The sequence below is a fragment of the Notamacropus eugenii genome, chromosome 2, assembly GCF_028372415.1.
Source record: "Notamacropus eugenii isolate mMacEug1 chromosome 2, mMacEug1.pri_v2, whole genome shotgun sequence".
In the NCBI taxonomy this organism is placed as follows: Eukaryota; Metazoa; Chordata; class Mammalia; order Diprotodontia; family Macropodidae; genus Notamacropus; species Notamacropus eugenii.
The window spans coordinates 6,861,115-6,883,199 of NC_092873.1; the positions used below are offsets into that span (position 1 = coordinate 6,861,115).

Genomic DNA, 22,085 nt, shown 5'->3' on the forward strand with positions numbered 1-22,085 from the left:
TTGACGAAATGACATTTTGCTTTTATTCAAGGAGTAGTTCGAAGAGAAGGAGAGAAATAATTTCTACTTCACAGTGCTGTTTGGGGGAATAAATCAGGAAATAAATGTAAAGGTCTTTCTAAATATGAAGTATGATAGAAATGATTTACTTATTATTGGCAGTTGGAAAAACACCCGATTCTTTGTGTAAGGCTAGAAAAACAAAATTGGCAACCACATAAAGAGTGAATGCTGTGAAATGATTAAATATTGGGTGGGGCTAGGATGGAGGAGTAGGAAGATGCATATACTTTAGCACTTCCCCTACAGCCCACAAAATAACGGTAAAAAGGTCTCTCCACAAAGTGTACAGCAACAGAAGTCTCAGAACAACAGAGCAAAAGAGGTTTCCAGTCAAAGGCAACCTGCAGGCTTACAGGAAAGGTCTATCTCACAGGACGCTGAGCAGAGCAGAGCTCAACCCTGGCCATGCGGCACTGGGAGGAAGAGGACCTGAACAGACCTCTGGGAAGAGCTCCTAACAGGGAGGATCCTACTTACTTCAACCCACAAGCAACACAGAAATCACCCAAAGTCAATGGGGGAGGGATTTCCCAGCTGGGGAGAGGTAAAGGGATTTCTTCAGCAATAGCCCAAAGTGATGGCAGAGGCCAGGAGCAGACACGGGAAGCCACAGAGGGTGGGAAGTAACCTGGGTCCATTGTTCAAGAAGCTCAACTGAAAGCCTCTGGCAGTAGGGAGCAGCTGATCTAAACGTCATCCCTGAGTGATAGTAAATGGCTGTGAAAGTGCCCCAAAAAGGGAAAAAATGTAAGACCATCAAAGGTTACATTCTTGGTGACCAGCTGTCTCCTCCCATCCTTTCAGACAAGAAAGAACAAGACTTACTGTCACAGGAAGTTAAGACCTCTGCCTCCAGGGCCTCCAAACTGAACTTAAAGTAGACTCAGGCAATGGAAAAACTCGAAAAGCAAGGTAGCACCTGGTTCAAGGACAACCACAAAAATGCTGAGGAAAATAAAACCTTTATAAAGAGACTGACACGATTGGGAAAGGAGGTCCAAAAAGCCAGGGAGGAGAAGGAGGCAATAAAAAGTTGAATTAGGCAAAAGAAGGAGAAGGTTCAAAAGCTCAGTGAGCAAAACAGTTCTCTGAAACAGAGAACTGAGTTCAGGGAAATGAATGAGTGTAAGATAAACCGAGAAGTTGGAAAACAAACAAAAAAGAGTTTGAAAAAATACAAGATAATGTGAAACACCTCAATGGAAACACAAATGACCTGGAAAATAGATCCTGGGAGGACAATATAAAAATTATTGGACTACCTGAAAGTCATGATCAAAAAAGGAGCGTAGACATTATCTTCCATGAAATTATTGAGGAAAACAGTGCTGATATTCTAGAACGAGAGGACTAAATAAACATTGAAAGAATCCACTTACCACCTCCAGAAAAACACCCGAAAAGAGAAACTCCTAGGAAGATCATGGCAAATTTCAGAGTTCCAAGGTCATGTAGGAAATTCAGCAATCAGCTAGAAAGAAAGAATTCGAGTGTTGTGGAAATACAATCAGGATAACACAAGATGTGTTAGCTTCATCATTAAGGGATTGAAGGGCTAGGAAAAGCATATTCTAGAAGTCAAAGGAACTGCGATTAAAACCAGGAATGAGCTACCCAGCAAAACTGAGTATAATACTTCAGGAGAACAAATGGTCATTCAGTGATATAGAGGACTTTGCAGCATTCATGTTGAAAAGACCTGACTTGTACAGAAAATTTGACTTTCAAACACAAAAATCAGGAGAAGCTTCAAAAGATAAACAGGAAAGAAAAGTCATAAAAAAACTCTCTAAATCTGAAGTGTTTATCTTCCTACTTGGAAGGAAATTATTTATAACTCTTGAGACTATTCTCAGTGTTTGGGTAGGTGGAAGGATTGTATACACATGCACACATGCACACACACACACGCATTGACAAAGAGTACAGGCTGTGTTGAATCAGAAGAGAGGATATCTACAAAAATAATATATAGAAAAAACCTGAAGTGTGAGGGAGTAACATACTGGGAGGAGAAAGGGAGAAATGCAATGGGATGGGCTATAACTCATAAAGAGAGAAAGAAAAATCTAGTTCCATGGAGGAGAAAAGGGAGAAGAGGACAGGGGGTAAGTGATGCTACTCTCACTACATTCGTCTAAAGGAGGGAAATTAAATGCTCACTCAAATTGGTATAAAAATCTCTGTTATACTAGAGGAATGTAGCACAGGAGGCAACAAGAGGGGTGAGGGGAATGATAGAAGGGAGGGCAAATGGAAGAAGGGAATAACTAGAAATAAACACTTTTGGGAAGGAAGAAGGTTAAATGAAGGAATAAAACATACCGGGGAATAGAACAGGATACTGGGAAATATAGTTAGTATTAGAAAACATGATTATTATAGAAGTCTTCTTTAAAGCGGCCTGCATTTACTCTGTATTAAATTATTTGCCTTCTCTGGGGGATGAGTAGGGAGGGAGGGAGGGAGAGAAGGAGAGAGGGATGGAAAGAAGGTTGAATTCAAAGCAGTAGAAAGGAATGCTGATAATTTTTATTGCATATAACCCATAAACAGGTAACACAGGTAGTGAGGTACAGAAATTTATCTTGCCCTACAAGATAAGACAGAAGATGGGGAAAAGGGAAGGGTGTGGTGTGATGGAAGGGAGGGCTCATTGAGTGAAGGGGTAATCAGAATGCAGGGAATTAGTGGGTGGGGGGACGGGAGAGATAGGGAGAATAATTGGACATGTTACAAAGTGATGTTAAAGCACTTAACATTAAAACAATTGACAGAATTAATTACTGAGACTACACCAGAGACATCGTTAGATTGGGGAAATGCATTTTATTCTAAACCTCCTAGAGTCAGGTAACCTGGGGTAAAATGGGCATTGATGGAAAGGTTAAGGTTTGATTGGTAAATTTGTTTTTATGATCGTTATTTAAGTGGGAACTAAAACAGGTATAGAACGGCATGGAAGTCACTTAAGACTTCTCTCAAAAGATGTGCCTTAGCCAATGTGAAATTATAGTCATAACTGAAACCGTGGTCATTGCAACTTGCTATTTGAAGATGCTATGAGACTACTAAGTGACTGTTATTCTGAATCTAACTCCATATATGGATAGCAAAATAGTAATCTGAGCCTCCAATCCATGGTGCCATTAAGCCTGTATAGGAATTGAAAAAGGTGATCTCATGGGAAGGGTGGGAGAGCGGCTGTACAGCCTGGGCTGAGGTAGGATTCTCCTGACTCAATTTCCCCACTGATAGCTGGCAGACTCGAAGCCTCAGTGAATGCAAGTTGACAATCTATTCCTGCCTGAAACTGACAGGAATTTGGGGAGATTTGTTTTTCGCTGCAATGTCCTAACACTTAGTGGCAATTTCCTCTAGTCAAAAGGGTGGTAAGCCTAATACGAGATCAATTAAATTATAGCTTGTTGGTAGGGGAACATCCAAGGTCAAGTCTAAAATTAAGCTATTAGGCTTAGGAGTTTAGAACAACAACAGTAAGCTAAGGTCGTCTACTTCTTAGTAGGAATGTGGAGACAATTAGGACAAGGGCTTATGAAGTTAGCATACATAGTTATCATTAGTATCTCAGTTGGATACTGCTAAAAAAAATTACATTGCGGTCTACATTGTGAACACTTTAAAAGAGATATCACCCGACCAAAGGTGGGAATTGTTTTATGTGATATGAAATATGTTACAAATGAAAAATTAAAAAAAATATTAAATATAATTTAATTTAATATATTAAAATTCAAGTGTACAGTTGGTGGAGTTTTTATGTCTAGCTTTATGTGAGTGTAAATGACAGGCATAGTGTTCAGAAAATTTATAATATTGATGAAATAAAGGAAATAGCACACTCAACACACTTTCCCTTAACCAGTGAGAAATTATAGATTTTATGCATACATACATTACTTTTCCTTTGATCTAATTTCTCCTGTAGTTTTTTCTTATTTTCAAAATCAGTTCGATAAAATGATGCAACTTGTGAAACTACTGTCATGGAATGATATCACAAAGAATCAGCAAGTTCTTGTTGAAGCTTTCTTACTGTAACCTGAGTGAAATATTTCCAAATTATTTCTGTTCATGATTCCATGACATGATATTAGCTCATAAAAAAACGAACACACTTTTAAAATGAACAGAAATTAATATTTTCTCTTTCAACTTAACTTCATTTATATATTCATAATTACCATAGATTTACAGCTAGAGATATCTTAAGGACTATTTAATACAAGCACCTCATTTTGCCAACATGAAAACTGAAGCCCAACGAAGTTAAATGAATTACTCACGGTCCTAAAGGCAGTCATTGAGAGAGAAGAGGATTGGAACTTGTCTCCTGAGACTACAAACCTCAATTAACTATACAACTTCACCTCCACTCAGCATGGATCAAATGCTGTCTTCTTCTTGCTCAGTGTACTCCCCATTAAGCAATGCATTCAACCTGATTTCCCCATCACCTCTTTCAGAGAAAAATTAAAAGACCTCCAAAGTTACCTAGGGACTAAACTCTTTTATCTGAAATTGACATGGAAGGTGATGTAATGGAGTGGGAATAATCAATAGTTTTTATATTTGATAGAAACATTAGGGGTTTCCCCTTCCCTTTTTCAGAAACGTGAACTACTTTCTTTCTCTGCCCCTGCCTTTACAATGAGGAAGACATGCATAAGAAAGGGATGCATTTTCGTTCCTCTCATAGTTTCCCCTGGAGAATGAACATAGGTGCTGATATCCTTATCAGGCTTAGTAAAAGCACTTGACAAGTATGTTTTAGTTTGCTCGCAGCCAAAACTGCAACATATATCCTTGTTAACTACCTTTCACATGTTCAACTCTCTTTGCCAAGGCTTCAAAGCAATTCACTTATCCATTAGAATAGGAATTACACGTCTGGCTGTAGCCAATGGACAGAGAAAATGAAAACAATAAAAATAGGGTAGTTTTCCCACTTATGTATACGCAGTATATTGCAAGGTCAGTGTTTCTACATACATAAGTATATTCATCCATATGCACATATCCAAATGTCCAAATATGCACAGAAATACACAGTCACAAATGCATAGAGAGATATGCTACAAAATATCATCTTCACTTCACCATACAGCAAAGTATGTGAATGCACCAGTGAGTAAGAGAAAATGAAACCAAAAAATAAAAGGAACTAAAGCTTTTTTTTCTCTTATTAGATAATATTAAGTGCCTTGAAACATTAAATTTAAATAACATCTAGTAAATTTTTGAAGGAAGCAGAAAGCAGAAAGATGGCAATAAAAACTTGTGAAAATAAAACTGACCTAATTAACTAAATACATACAAGTAAACTGAATTGTAGTATGGAAGGACTGGATTCAAATTCATGACCATATATACTAAAAATAAAATTTAAAAATTTTTTTGTGACGTGTTTCCCCATTGAATTGATGATGAATCAGAGAGAATGAGAACTGCTAGTAGATTGTAAGGGGCAATGCATATTCAACAAATAAAAGGCAATGATTCTAGAAACTGCAATTTTGGACACTGAGCAAGGATAATTATTAAAACAATAAAAAATACTGAGATAAAAAAAAATTAGTAGGGACACCCAAACAATTAAAAATTAAGATTAGTGAGGACACCTCAGGGGCTGAATCTGCAGTTGCAACAGTGAGGCCTCAGACCCCTTGGCCCACAGGCACCAAAGGCCAGTGATGGGGTTCAATCAGCAGACCAGGAAGGGAGACGGCTTTCCCATAGCTCTGGCAGCAGGCAGTGGCCACAGTTCTTGCACAGCAGCCCCTATGGAAGCTCCCTTGTTGGAGCGTAAAAACCCCTGGGGCCATTGAAGAGCTGAGTCTTGCCTCTGCCCTGGGTGGAGGCCCTGGGCTAGCTGCTCTTTGCTTCACACTGAATGGTGGCCCTGCCATCCAGCCTATCTGAAAATCAGCCCCAAGTGCTGACTTGGGAACTCGAGGCCAAGTGCCAGTGGAGAGGTATCTGCTAAGATTCTTGGCATAGAAATCGCTCTCTGCATCCAGACCAGGACACGCTTCATTGTGCCACTTTGGAGGAAGTGAAATCTCACAGATTCCCGGAGAATACCCTGCTCTTGACAAAGGACCCAAATGTCAAGTAACTGGTTGGGAAAATGCCCAAAAAAGGGAAAAAATATAAGACTGTAGAAGGTCACTTTCTTGGTGAGCAGATGTCTCCTCCCATACATTTGGATGAGGAAAAGCAATGCTTACCCTCAGGGAAAGACATAAAAGTCAAGGCTTCCGTATCCCAAACAACCAAAATAAATATTCAATGGTCTCAGGACATGGAAGAGCTCAAAAAGGAATTTGAAAATCAAGTTAAAGAGGTGGAGGAAAAACTGGGAAGAGAGATGAGAGAGATGCAAGAAAAGCATGAAAAGCAGGCCAACACCTTGTTAAAGGAGACCCAAAAAAATGCTGAACAAAATAACACCTTCAAAAATAGGCTGACTCAATTGGCAAAAGAGTTTCAAAACGTCAATGAGGTGAAGAACGCTTTAAAAAGTAGAATTAGCTAAATGGAAAAGGAGGTCCAAAAGCTCACTGAAGAAAATAGTCCTTTAAAAATTAGAATTCAACAGATGGAGGCTAATGACTTTATAAGAAAACAAGGAATCTCAAAACAAAACCAAAAGAATGAAAATATGGAAGATAATGTGAAATATCTCATGGGGAAAAACAACTGACCTGGAAAATAGATCCAGGGGAGACAATTTAAAAATTTTGGGATTACCTGAAAGCCATGATCATAAAAAGAGCCTAGACATCATCTCTCATGAAATTTTCACGGAAAACTGCCCTGAGATTCTAGAACCAGAGAGCAAAATAAATATTGAAAGAATCCACGGATCACCACCTGAAAGAGATCCAAAAAGAGAAACTCCTAGGAACATTGTGGCCAAATTTCAGAGTTCCCAGGTCAAGGAGAAAATATTTCAAGCAGCTAGAAAGAAACAATTCAAGTACTGGGGAAATAAAATCAGGATAACAAGAGATCTAGCACCTTCCACATTAAGGGATCGAAGGTCATGGAATGTGATTATCCAGAAGTCAAAGAAACTAGGACTAAAACCAAGAATCACCTACCCAGCAAAACTGAGTATATTAGTTCAGGGGAAAAAATGCTCTTTCTATGAAATAGAGGACTTTCAAGTACTCTTGATGAAAAGACCAGAGCTGAAAAGAAAATTTGACTTTCAAACAGAAGAACGAAGAGAAGCATGAAAAGGTAAATAGCAAAGAGAAGTCATATGGGACTTACTAAAATTGAAATGTTTACATTCCTACATGGAAAGATAATATTTGTAACTCTGCAAACTTTTCAGTATCTCAGTAGTTGGTAAGATTACACACCCACAGACACACACACACACAGCACAGAGTGAATTGAAGAGGATATGATCATATCTTTAAAAAAAATGGAATTAAGTGGTGAGAGAGAAATACATTGGGAGGAGAAAGGGGGAAATGGAATGGGGAAAATTATCTGTCATAAAAGAGGAAAGCAAAAGACTTTTCAGTGGAGGGAAAAAGAGGGGAGGTGAGAGAAAAACATGAAGCTTACTCTCATCAATTCGACTAAAGGAAGGAATAAAATGCACACTCATTTTGGTATGAATACTGATCTTCAATACAGGAAAGTGGGGGAGAAGGAGATAAGCAGGGTGGGGGGGATGATGGAAGGGAGAGCATTGGGAGGAGGGAGCAATTTGAAGTCATCACTCTTGGGGAGCAACAGCATCCAAAGAGAGAATAGAAGCAATGGGGGGGCAGGATAGGATGGAGGGAAATATAGTTAGTCTTACACAACACGACCATTATGGAAGTCATTTGCAAACTTACACAGACATGGCCTATATTGAATTGCTTGTTTCCCAAAGGGAATGGGTGAGGAGGGAGGGATGAAGAACAGTTGGAAGTCAAAGTTTTAGGAACAACTCTCAAGTATTGTTCTTACTATTAGGAAATAAGAAATACTGGTAATGGGGTATAACAAGTTATCTGGCCCTACAGTTCAAAAGAGAAGATCGGGACAAGGGAAGGAAGGGATGTTCGAAGAGAGGGTCGATCGGTAATAGGGGCAATTAGAGTGCTCAGTGAATTGGGGCGGGGGGAGGGGAGAAATGGGGAGAAAATTTGGAACCCAAAATTTTGTGAAAATGAATGTTAAAAGCTAAATAAATAAATTTTTAAAAAATCCAAAAAAAAAGTAAATATGTACTGGTTGACTTTGTAGCTGCAAAAAAAAATAAGTTTATTAACACAAAAAATATTAATGCTTAGTGCATAATTATATTCCTTTTAATAGAAATACTGTCCTAAATTTTAAAGAAAGGTAGAGACTAGTCATTGGAATTCCACTAAAAATATGATTCACTCTTCAATGTTTCTAAAACTAGTTCAAAGGAGTATGAATAAAAACTCGTCAGACTGATGAATATTTTAAAAATCTTATGAAAAGGGTAACGGTAATACTCACGAGTATCTCAAGGGAGATATATGATTTTAATTGCTACATTATTCCTAGCAAAATTTTGTAGGATTCTTCAGAAGTTTTAGCATTTCAAATAATTTATTGTATTTCATTAAGAAAATGTAATATTTGGAAAGGAATGAGAATAATAAATTAATCAATATCTATGCACAAGAGATAACACTATCTATGCTAATGAAAAAAAAATTTCATTGACTATACAATTTCTTTAAGCAAAGTGAGTCATCTTACCTAAAAGATGACACTGACACTTTATTTTTTTATTTTATTTTTATACTTTTATGTATTTATTTTTATTTATTTCTACATAAATACTTTCTTTATGAAAATTTATTTCTATTTCATAGAAATTTTAATTTGATATATTAAGTATTTACTTTTATGAACTTAATTACCTGTATTTTACTGTATTTCATTTCATTACTATTATTAAATTCACACTTACTTATGCGTTTTTATGGTATTATTTTATCATACTATTGCTTCTCATTCTTCTTTCTTACATTTCAAAATTTTGACAATAAAAGTTAATAATATTGCGTGCCTGCTGAAAATTCAATGCTTAAATTATCTTCATCAAATCAATTTTGACTTTCATTTCAAAAAGTTACATGTTTACCCAAGCAGAATTCTTAAAACCCTACCTCTCTTTCAGCCTACACATTTTCATATATACACATTTGCTCTCTTAAGTACATACATTCACTGGTCAACACTTTACTTCTCTATTCTACCGTAAGAACTTGTTTTTCAGTGTCAGCACAAACTATATTCAAAAGATCAATGAACAGTACCTGGGATTCACTCAAGAACTTTTCTTTAGTCATGGTTTTCTTTTGGGTGTCTTCAAGCTGTTGCTGAAACAACATATTTTCACTCTGAATTTGTGCTAATCTTTCTTGGATAGATTCCCATTTGATAATGTAACTTGTTCACTTTCCCCTTTTTCAGTTGATTTGTGTGTTGAAGTTCCTTTTCTTCTGTTGGGCAAGGTTTAATTCTCTCTGTATGCTTTTTAAATGGGTGTCTTTTCCCTGAAGCAATCGTGCACCAGACAGCTAATTCTCTAAACTATTGGTTTTTCTTTCAGCTTTAGACAGTTCATGAGGAAGGACACCATTGTTCTCTCTTAAGCTAGGGGTGTCATGATAGCTTGTGTTGTAAACAAAGCCACTCATCTCATTCTCCCTGAAAGGAATGTTCATGGGCTAGTTTGATGACTCACTTTGCTCATGATCGAGAACAGCAGAAATCGCATGGGAACTTCATGATGCAATTACTCTCTCTACTCTGTCTCTGTTTTGCATTGTTCAATTTAAAGTTCAGAACTGCATTTTCAGTCGTCAGATCATGTACTTTTCCACTGCACTGGAATGTAATTTTTCTTAAGACTTCTTCATTCAGTTGTAATTCTTCTGAAGCTCCTCAATCTTTTCTTTTCAAACTTTTATATCTTCCATACAATGACATTCTTTTTCTTCATCCTTAATTATTACTGTGTCTAGTTCGAGTTTGAGCTTGGCAACTTCGTCGTGTAGGATTAGATTTTTATTCAACAGACATTTTTCTTTCTCATTGCCGTTAGGAATCTAAATATAACAAACAGAAAAAAAATGTTACTCAAAACAAAATTATGTATTCTGATTTTCCTTAGTAATTCAAAATAAATGCCAAGGTGCCAAGAAGCAGAGTTTCCTCAGAAAAAATTAAATTAAGGGAGTTTCACCTATTTCACATTTCTGTCCAACTCAGTTTTCAAAAAGAACAGGTCTTAAAAGTGCTTCATCAATCTGAAGATAAGAAGTAAACTTCTAGTCCCACGAAGCTGCCTTTCAGCATATTTTATTTCCTTTGCTCTATCCATTCTATTCCAAACTGGATAGTCAAAGCGCTACAATAAAAATAAAAATACTTAATATTTACACATTGCCTTTTTATATTAAATTATTTTTTTGTTTTCCGTGTTCTAGAATCACTTCCATATAGCTTAGATGTTTTCCCTTTCCTTCTCCTCCATCACCTCTCTCTACACACACCCTCCCTGATTCTGTGTACAATCTTATATAGGTTCTACACGTACATTCCTATTAAACACATTTTCCTGTTTTTCACGTTGCAGAGAACAATTAAAATGAATGGGAGAAACCATAAAACAAAACATAATCCAAAGGAAAATGGTCTGCTTCATTCTGTTATCCAGTTCAGTATTTCTGTCTCAGGATGTGCAAGGCGGTTTGCCTCCAGAGGCCATTCAGAATCTTTTAGGTACTTGCATGGCAATGAATTACTAAGTGTACCAGAAAAATTCGTTGCACACTGCGGTTTTTGCTGTGTAAAGAGTTTTCCTGGTTCTGCTCCTATCACTAATCATCACTTCTAATAAATCCTTTCAGGTCTGTGTGAAGTCTTCATGCCACGTTGCCTTTTAAGGTATTTTAGAAAGTTCTTCCAATATATTATCACGGCTAAAATTTGCAACACACTTAAGAAGGAAATATTTAGATTATTCTCCCCATTTTACACATCAGGACTTACGGTAGGAGATATTACTGAATAACCTGCCCATTGTCACACTCAGTACGTAGTAGTAGCAGTGTTTCAAACCACGTCTCTTCAAACTCCAAATCAAACATGCTGTTGCAATAGCTAATTCCTCTTAGGAGCTGAAGACAAGCATTTGTCCTACGTTTAGAATCATTGTCTTGGTACAATTATATTATCTCCAGAACAATGAAGTGATAAGTCATAAATTTCTTAGTGGAAGTCCTCAGAAAATTCTCTTTGCTGATAGCTGTAGCGTTTTCACAGCAACACTGATTTAAATCTTTTAGAAGTTGTTAAGTCAAAACCTCTCATTTTCGGGATGGAAAAAGTGAGACCTGCAGTGTGTTCTCCTAGTGATGGTAACCTACCCTTCACCATCATATTTTAAAAGAATGATGAAAGCATTACTGAGGCCAAAGTGTAAAAAGTGCATATTGCACTCGTATCATAGTAAAACTGGTCCAGGAGCATTGTTCCCCATTCAGGACTGGTGGAAAGAGTTACATCAAAAAGCTTATAAGCTCCATGCTGTGACATCCTTTCTGGAAGTGTAGCAGGAGGGTATGAGGAGGTTTCAGCTGAGTTAAAAGGAGCACCCCAGGGCACCATTAACCAAGGATTACTGGGGGCCACCAACACAAATGATTTCCTTCAAACAACTTTTGAAGAAAATATGAAAATGCAAAACTGTAAATTTAGAATTTGATGAATATGTATTCCTATCATGGTGAGCAATGTTGAATTAGAATGAATGTAGGAATTCAGGTCACAGATAAAGCCAGAGGTCAGAAATCTAAGAAAAGTTTTTCTGTGGCAAATATTTTTTACTTCTCTTTCATGGGACATGAATGAGACAACAAAGTGAAATAGAGCAAATTAATAATATATACATATGTGTGTGTGTATATATATATACATATATATGTATGTATATATATTATATATTATTATATTATATATAATTATATATGTATTATTATATATTATTAATTTGCTCTATTTTTATATATTTGCTCTCTCTGTATATATATATATAGTAACCCTTAATCTCTCTCGTGAAAAGTACAAAGAGATGAATCGCTTAATCAAGGAATAAAAATGGTTTGTTTTGGAGGCGTCACTTTCTACCTCTTTGCATTCCTTTCTCCCACTAATTTAGGAGTGAATGACACTGATGAGCTCCCCCTTTTCTCTGACCAGAAAAGGCAAAGGCATTACTGAAATCCAGGGATTTTTTGAGTTGAAGTAGAGTTGGGTCTCAAGAATGGCCATTGAATGAAAAAGGAAAAAGGAACAACCAAGCATAACAAACAGCATATGCGGATTTTGATAACCAGCCATGTCCCGACTTGTGTGCTGTAGACAGATGTACCGGACTGAGGATGAGAAATATGTAGCAAAATGAAGAAGCACAGTCCTGATTTTGAAAATATGGACTTAGGTTGGAAAGTGATCAAAGTGAATACCTCAGAAATCTCAGTGAATTGGGAAGAAGCTTTCTTTCTGCTTCCAAGAGGATTATTCACAATTCCACCTTGTTCAACTCTGGCTTTTAGCTCCAGAAAAAAGTCTCTTTGAGATGAGCTCTTCTTCGTCCTGGGGACAACAATTTCAGAAAATTTTAAATCATCTTTTTTCCTTCCAAAGTCAGCAACAACATTTGACCTTCAACTGGAATATAGAATGTGAAAAAGCAAGGAAAATAGCTTTATAGATTAAAAGAATACAGGCTACTGAAAATGAAAAGCCAAAATATAATAGCATTTCAAAGATGGAAAGCAACCTCAGTCACTACCCAAGGCAAGCCTTATCAATTCTTAGGGACCTAACTCTTACAAGCCTCAACTTGAAGGCTTCACAGGTGGAGGTGGCCACCACGTCTCAAGTGAGCGCATTCTGTTTCAAGATGTTTGTGTTGGTTAACAATTTTTTCCTGACATTCACCCTAAAAATGTACATTTTGGAAACTCTGATCCATTGCTCCGAGCTCTGATCCTCAGTCTGAAGCACAGAATGCTTCATCTTTCTTCAAAATGACTGTCCTTCAAAATCCTGAAGACATAAGAATCAATATCTTTAGTTCCTTTAACAGATCCTCACAAGTCATGGACCCCCAGGGTCTTCCTGTTAGGCATCGTGCTTACTACTTGTCATAATTCTGTGAGAGCCACAAATGAATTAATCAGGATAAGCCAATCTATTCACTTCAGAGTACACAGGGATTTTCACCTTGTCTGTTTTGAAAGCTATGCTTCTCTGAATAGGATGCAAAATTACACTAGCTTTTGGGTTCTCAGATAACAGTACCAACTCAGCTTCAGTTTAGAACTGACTAAGATTAACATCTTCTCAGACAAAATGCTGTCCAATTCTATTTCCTCCAACTTATACTTATGAAACTATTTTGTATTTAATTATATAATTTTGTATTCATTCTTACTGAATTTCATGTGATTAACAGGTTCCATCCAGTGCTCTGACTTATGAAGACTTTGTCTTTCCTCCATGTAGAAAGACTTGAATAATTTTACGTAAATTAATAAGAAAATAAGTAAAAGATAAAGATCCTAGAGAGCAACGAACTATTCTGAAATAGTGAGGGATGTATACTAAAGTGTAATGTAAGGAAGAGCAAAAGGGAATGAACTTGAAATTTCATTCGCCAAGAATTTTCAGGTAAGGAAATACTCTCTGCAAAAAGAGAGGATTTCTCTGGAACTTATATTCTTATGGAAGGTGAGGAGAGATCAGTGGTGTCAAATAGATGCCCCCAGGACTGAGTTTTGTGAAGAAATTCGGGGCAATTTCAGACCTCTGGCTCAGAGTCAGGTAAGATGAACTCTGTGTCAACATTTGAAACCAGATCTTTCTGGACTTGAGGCTTATTGTATTCATTACATCATGCTGATTCTGTATTGGGAGAAATACTTCACAAAGTACCAATTCCATTGTACTTTTCCATGGCCTTTTAGACTGTAATTTTACATTCAAATGATACTAGACGGGAATTTTTTTGTTTGTTTTATATTTATGTGTACTTATTTACAAATGATTGAACATAACTTATTTATTTAAGACATTATTTATGTCTTGTTTAGGATGAAGTAGCTTGGTAAACTGCATTGCCTGTTGTATTTCCCATTTCCATGTAAAAACAATTTTATAACATTTGTTTTCAAAACTTTGAGTTCCAAGTTCTCTCCCTTCCTCCCTCCCCACCCACCTTTATTGAGAATTCAAGCAATTCAATATATGTTATACATTTGAAGTCATACTAAATACTTCCAAAATAATCATATTGTGAAAGAATAACTATATTTGCCTCCATCCAATCACACTTCCCATTTATTCTCGTCTCTCATTTCACCCTGTCCCTCCTTCAAAGTGTTTGCTTTGGATTACCCCCTCCCCCAAACTTCTTCCCTTCTGTCAATCCCCCCCTCTTATGCCCTTCCCCTTACTTTCCTGTACGGTAAGATAGATGTCCATACCCAAGAGAGTGTGGATGTTATTCCTTCCTTAAGCTAATTCTGATGATGGTAAGGTTGACTCTCTCACTCTCACCTCCCTCCTCTTCCCGTCCACTGTAAAAGCGTTCTCTTACCACTTTTGTGTGACATAAATTACTCCCTTCCACCTGTCCCTTGTCCATTTCTCCTCCTCCCGGTACATTCCTCTTTCAACTTTTATATTACTTTTCAATACCATCCTTTGATATTCAACTCACCCAGTGCCCGCCAACTATCATAATGAGAAAAGTCTCATGAGTTGCAAATTTTTTTTCCATATAGGAATATTAACAGTTTCATTTTAATAAGTTATTTATGATATCTCTTTCCTACTTTCCTTTCCATGCTTTTCTTAAGTCTTGTATTTGTAAGATTCTTTTTCTGTTGAGCTCTGTTTTACTCAAATATGTATTAAATTCCTCTGCATCATTGAATATAATTTTTCCCCACTCAGTTTTGATAGGTAAGTAAGTCTCAGTTTTAATCCTTGCTACTTTGACCTCTAGAATATATTCAAAGTTCTCTGACTTTTATATTGCCCAAGCGCCCAATTCTTGTGGTACTGGGATTGTTGTTCCACAATATTTGGATGATTTCTTTCTGGCTGCTTCCAATATTTTATCCTTGACCTGGGAACTCTGGAACTTGGCTATGACATTCTGGGAGTTTTCCTTTTCGTATCTCTTCCGGGAGATGATAGGTGCCTGCTTTCAATTTCTATTTTATTCTCTGTTTCTAGAATATCTAGAATATCAGTTCTCCTTTAGAACTTTTAGAAATATGATGTAGAGACTCTTGTTATATCATGTCTTTGAAGTAGTCGAAGATTTTTTCAATTATCCCTCCTGCATCTATTTTCCAGGTCAGATGTTTTTCGGTTAGATATTTCAGATTATTTTGTGTTTTATATTCTTTTGGTTTTGCTTCGTCATTTCTTCATTTCTGATACACTCTTTATCTTCTGTTTGCTCCATTCTAATTTTAAGGACTCACTTACTCAACGAACTTTCGAGTTTCCTTTAAAATTTGGATGATTCTGCTTTTTAAGGCATTCTTCTCCTCATTGATTTTTTCCACCTCTTTTGCCCTTTGGTCTAGTCCACTTTTTTAACACGTTATTTCCTTCAAGATATTTTTGGTCTCGTTTATGAACTTGTTGACTCCTATTTTGCCTATGATTTTTTTCCCCTTACTCTCTTTTCTCTTCCAAATTTCCCTCTATTTCTCTTATGTGATTTTCAAAATCCTTTCTGAGCTCTTCTATGACCTGGGACCAATTTATATTTATGTTATATAAAAATCATAGCCCTTTCTTAAGATTAAAAAGACTATAATACTCACCTCCCTATTCCAGGAAACCCATACATATTCTTAACAAAAAGAGATGGAAATAGTGTCTTTTAAATTTCATTTTCCCTGATTCAAATGATTTGCTACTGTTCTCAGTTCAAGGTCCAGAATTCTGAGAAAGCATTGAAGTTTCTGTTGAGCTCCACTTTTTTACATCATCATTCTTTTTTCCTTAACTGATGTCTAATATTTTCAAATAGCATTTCTGCAGTCACTTGCTTCACTTCCTCTTGTTTCAGAGTAAACCTAGGTGAAAATTGCCTTTTTTCAATGACAGTTCAGTGGAAGGAAGTAATAAATGCCATTTGAATATACTCATCTGGATGTCTAAAAGAAAAAGAATGTTCATTTCAGCTGAACTAAATCCATGTAGGGAACTCATTGTCAAGAAACTCCCTCTATTGATGCAGAGTGGTCCGTGCTCTATCCTTTGAAGCTTACCTTTTCGTATTACCTGTGGCACTGAGAATTTGTTGGCCTGCACAGGCCCACAAAGTCAGGACATGTTAGAAATTGATGGGGTGCTTGGGTGCATGTGATTGGACTCCTATTCTAAAATCACATTTCTCTTCAAAGATAACATTTGTTCTTAGCCTCAAAACCCTATCTCAGGCAGTTTCTCCCCAGTCCAAGCACACAGCCTGCCCCAGCAACCACTATTTTCTCATTTACTGATACAGTAGCAAGTTCCAACTAGAGAATTCATGAGTTTAAACAGCTGTATGCTGGCTGACCTGTTTGTGTACTTGATCATAATGACATTCACTACTCACTGACCAATCATATGTATCTTAGACTTCGATATAAGTACACTCCCTTTCATTTATCTCCTCCAACAAGATATTCATGAGATCAGGACGGTATTCCTTAGTCAGTCCTGTGGCCAGTGGTCAGTCCTGACCACTAGTTGACTTCGTGAGGTTTCAGGCCTAAAATTGTACCTCCATGGAGTGGCCCTTATTCGTTTCCAGACGAATGTTGGGTAAAATACTTCCCCAGTAGCAAAACTACATGTTCCTTTAAGAACTAACCATTCCATAATCCCACCTTGAATCATCTAGTTAGCCTATTTGACACATGTTTTACTATAGAAAATGCTCTAGAAACATTACCTGTACACAGATAAGGTTGCAGGTGCCCTAAGGACCCTTGTCCGCTGAAAAAGGTAAATCTTTACTTTGAGTTCAGAAATGCTTGAGTCTTTGCATTCATTCGAAGTGAACTGCCCCTTGTACTATGATCTTGGCAAGGGTCTCACTGCCCCCCTTCTAGCCTTCATCAAAATCAGTGAGGAACCCATTTTTTATCCAGGCTACTTTAGGGCATTATAGTTCTATGAAAAATGGGTCATATTCTTATTTGTGTACAACTTCTTTTTTGTATTCAATGAAAAGGAATTCCATAAATTCTATATAGCTAGAACAACAGACTTTTTTCATTATTCCTGAGTTTTGATGCATTGGGATGACTCTGGAGAAATGTGTAGAAGGGCATGTACATAAAATTCTATCCATTTTCCCATCACTATTGATTATTCAGAGTTGACTTTTTTACTTCATTTTGAAAAATAAAACACAAATAATTGTGCTACCATTTTCAAATTTCGCTCAAAATACATCTCTTCCTTACATTCCTAGAGTGCAAATGAATAAGTAAGGCTCAACAATAATACTGTTTTAATGACGTAGTCCTTTTGCCTTTCTAATCTTAAATCCCCTGTCACATTTCTTCAACAGTAAGAATAATGCTTCCAAGACTTTCTTTAAAATCGCGAGTTTCATACCTAAGGCCATGGAGTTCTCTGTTCCATTCTGCTTTTTGGTGTACGAACTCACATATCCTTTGTCCTGTTTCTGGCCATCCTTCCTGTAGTCCACGAATCTTGCTTTGTAAACTCTTAACTTTTCTGGTGAGTAGTGGGCAATGCCTTTTTTCACGTTGTAGTGATCAGTCCTATCCAGGAACAGCATCCTCAGGTTTCACAAGTTTAATAAGATGTATACAGACAAAAACACAAAATAAAAATATGAGTATTTTAAAATCTGCAAGACAGTAGCAGTATTCCCAGAACTGAAATGCTCTTGCAATGGCAAAATAATATCCAAGCATAAATCCGGAGAATATAACAAAATATTACTTGGTCAAAAACTTCACATTGTGTATCAGAATAACCTATTTTTCTGTGAGCATTGAAGAAAATGATAAAAGATCACTAAGGGATAAATTACTTAATAGAAAAAATATATATGAAAGCTCAGAATTCTTCACAGTATGAGAAAAATATATGTGGAAAGTAAATATTTTGATGTGTACTCTGCGATGGGACAAATAAGATTAATATAATGGATGCTATGCCTAATATCTATATATTTCAAATATACTGAATGATTTTATAAGTATCATAAATGCGTTTTATTTTACAAAGTTGTGTGGAAACACGGCTTCTCCTTTAGAGATTTATAATAGCAAAAACCGTTCAAGATTCACATGGTAATATCAATCTTCGTTTATTCATTGGCCAGACTTCTAGTAACTTGAAACAAATATAGCTGAAACAGCAGAGGAAAGTGAAAAATTCTTTATAGTATTAAGCAAAATAGCTGCCCCTTTACTCTTCAGAGAGGTATGGAGCCAAATTGTTACCTAACCCAGAGGTAGTAACGTGTGTTATGTCAAGTTACAGATTCAACAGATTTGAGTATTGGGTTTCCCTTGGTAACTTTCAATTCTTCGTATATTTCAGTGTTTAGCAAAACTGAGGCAACAAGACAAAACTCGCTTGCTAGATGGAGCCACACTGATTGTAGCAGGAAGTGAAGCTGACGGTAAGAGAAATGATAAGCTGAAACATTCAAAGCAAAGGAAGAAGCTGTGGCACAGAGAAGTCAAAAGGCATGTTAATACTCACACAATTGGTATGTGTATAAGGCAGAATCTGAACCTAGCCATTTCTGGTACGGTGTCCAGTACACTGTACTATATGTCATGTTGACAGAAGAATTACAAAAATTAGGCAGAACACTGACAAGATTGTTGACATTTTGTGCCGTTTTATGGAAGATTTTAGTAATTTAACCATTCTTTTCATGAAAGAGATCACTGCCTGATCTCTTGATACTTGAAGTCAAGTCAATCTCTTCAATGGTTCTCCTTTCACCAACCAAGCAAATAAAATTAATGCACCTTATCCTACCATGAAGTATTAATAACACACATTATATAATATAGCACTTAGAGGCTTACAAGATACATTCCACCCCCCAAAAAATCCTGTGAACTATGGTATTTTCTTGATTAAGAAACTGAAGCTCCAAGTTTAAGTGACTTGGCAACAGAAAAAATCTCGGCCCTCGGCAAATTTGTAATCCCCTAAGTTTCCATATTTAATTCTCACTGCTAAATACTGTCCAGAAAAACTCGATTTTTCGCTGTCACTTTTCTGCCTTTTTACTCAGTTTCCATCGTTTAAAGGTTCATTTCACCTCCCTATACTCCCATGATCTATAGCTATCCTTTAAAACTCAACTCACATGCTACCTTCACACACAGGTTATTTTTTCTTGAAAGTTAGTGTTCTTTCCCCCACTGAAGCTCACAGAGCATTATGACGGTGCATTTCATACATATGCGTATATATACAAATATGCATTTGTATGACTATTTATATATATAAATACATATATATGTATTTATATACGTGTATATACATGTGTACACATATATCTACTTAGGTACACATGCACTTATATTTATATGAATATACATATCAGTATTCGAGTTACCTAGGTAGGGTATATCCCCTATTAGATTGCACACTCAATGAGATAACTTATACAAACTTTGTGTATTCAGCACAAAATAGGTACTTAGTAATTGTTTTTGAACTGACACAAGTAGAAGATGGCTGAAAAATTTATGACCCTGCAATCAACACAATCCCTTTCCCCTTGGCCAAGGCCTGTCAGTGATTGACTTTCCTCTATTTTGTTGTGAATGAATGGCATAAGGTTGCAATGGTCTCTTCTGTATACATGCACGTCCTCGATTTCTGTTTAACAGTTATTATGTTTCGAAATTTTAAACTGTACTTACCTTTGCAATCACTACTGAGCTGTTCAACCAATAACAAAATATTCTTACAGTTTAAGGGAGATAAATCGTCATCCTCTTTATTTGTCTCAGAGGACTAAGTGACGTCCTCCCAATCATTTGCACACCACTTTGTCCTGTAAAATAAGTAACAGTAGGGGAAAATTCAAAAAAAAATCAGAAATCTTTAAAATAATAACGGTGGCTAACATTTCTCTCACACATGAGGGTTTTCACAACACTTTATATACATCATCTTGTGGCATCCTCACAACCATTTTGTGAGACAAGCATTACTCAAACTCATTTCACAGATGTTAGGTGGCTTGTCCAGCACCACAGAGTTAGCTAGGATCCCAAGGACGGATTTTAATGTGAGTAGAATATAAGGTAGTTCAAAGTTTACTCTAAATTCTTCATGATTAACCTTTTAACTTTCAATATGCATTACAAATCTAAAAGGCAAATAACAGTTTATAGAGTTTATGTATTCTCATTTCAGATATTATAACATGACCTTTATACTAGGCTCAAAAAGTGCAAATTAAGGACAATGATGTATGAAAGGTGATATAAACACCACACTATCCAATATATGTTTAATTTCTGGGTTTTTAAAATTTCTCCTATCTTCATTGAATTTGGCATCCCTTCAGGTTATTTTTATGTAGTGTCTCCCCTCCTTTTCCCTGTCTAAATATTAGAGTTATTTACAGTCACTCCTCAAACCCATTTATCTGACTGTGACCCTAAAACTCTACTCAAACTGCTTCCTCCAAGGTTGCCAATGGTATCTTCACTGCTAAATCTGATCACACTTTTTGAAGTCTTTTTCTTTCATCACCTTACCTAGCATCACAGCCTTGGTAATGAGGCTGACACAGGCACTGACTGACCTAACTCAGTGTTTGGGAGGGTCCAAAGAATATTATGGAAGAGAAACTGTATTATACTGTTGTATGCCTGTGAAACCTGGACACTATAGCAGGTCCATGACGGGAAACGGAATCTCTTTCATTTGAATGGTATTAGGAAGATTCTGAAGATTATCTAGAAGGACAAGGTACCAGACTAAGTTCTTTTCTAGATATTGAATGTTCAGGCCTTCAAACTCTACAAATCTGATGGGCTGTTCACATGGTTTGAATGAAAAACTTACGCTTGCAAAAAAGACTCTTTTTTGAAGGACTCACAAAGAACAAGCGTTCACACGGTGGTTAGAAGAAGCAATGCAAGGACACTCTCATGGTCTCTCTTAAGAACTTTGGAATTCATTATGTGACATCGGAGACACTGGCACAGGACTGCTCATCATGGGGTGACCACATCACAAAAGGTGTTGTGCTCTGTGAACAAATCTGAATTGAGATAGCTCAAAGGAAACACAGGATACCCAAATTTGTTCACAAATACTCACAAGGACCATTTCTGCCTAAAGTGAGGTAGACCATTGCTAGTCGGAACTGGTATCATCAGCCACAGTCAGACACACTGAATCTGGACTCAAGCACAATGATGTTATTTTGGTCTGCTTTGAGAACAGAGGTCATACATACTGGAAGCATTTTCAGGTTGAGGAAGGATACAGTGGAATTGTTATTGGCAACTGGAAGACGGGTTTAATTTCCAGGAGAGAGGGATAGCTTATGCTACTGGATGTGATCAAAGTTGGTCCCTATATGTACATTCTTGTGGGGATCAATCAAATCCTGGCAATAAGGTGCTGATTGTTTTTGCTGAGAAGTGAATAAAAAAGTCTCTAGGTAACTCAGACCAGATGGAGAAAAGTTCTCGGGTTCAATCTGTATCAGTTTTAGGGAATCTGGGCTAGAGTCTAGACCTATGAATTCAGGGATCGTGGGATAATTGAACACTTACATATAATCATTGCCATTTCTATTTAATATTTGTCCACTATTTCCCTTTATGAATAGTTCAGAAAAAAAAATGGCTGTTAGGTCAAAGTTTGGCAAACTTTGGGATGGATTACATTAT

General features: G+C 36.7%; 1 long non-coding RNA gene across 1 annotated transcript; it reads right to left on the bottom strand.

Annotated features, from left to right (window-relative positions):
* Nucleotides 1-1,073: 1,073 nt before the first annotated feature.
* On the bottom strand, nucleotides 1,074-12,793 carry LOC140524308 (uncharacterized). The gene is made up of 5 exons (XR_011973652.1): nucleotides 12,609-12,793; nucleotides 10,325-10,489; nucleotides 9,393-10,187; nucleotides 3,980-4,126; nucleotides 1,074-1,534 (listed from the first exon to the last, which is right to left on the bottom strand). It is a non-coding gene; the product is annotated as an uncharacterized lncRNA (long non-coding RNA).
* Nucleotides 12,794-22,085: the final 9,292 nt, after the last annotated feature.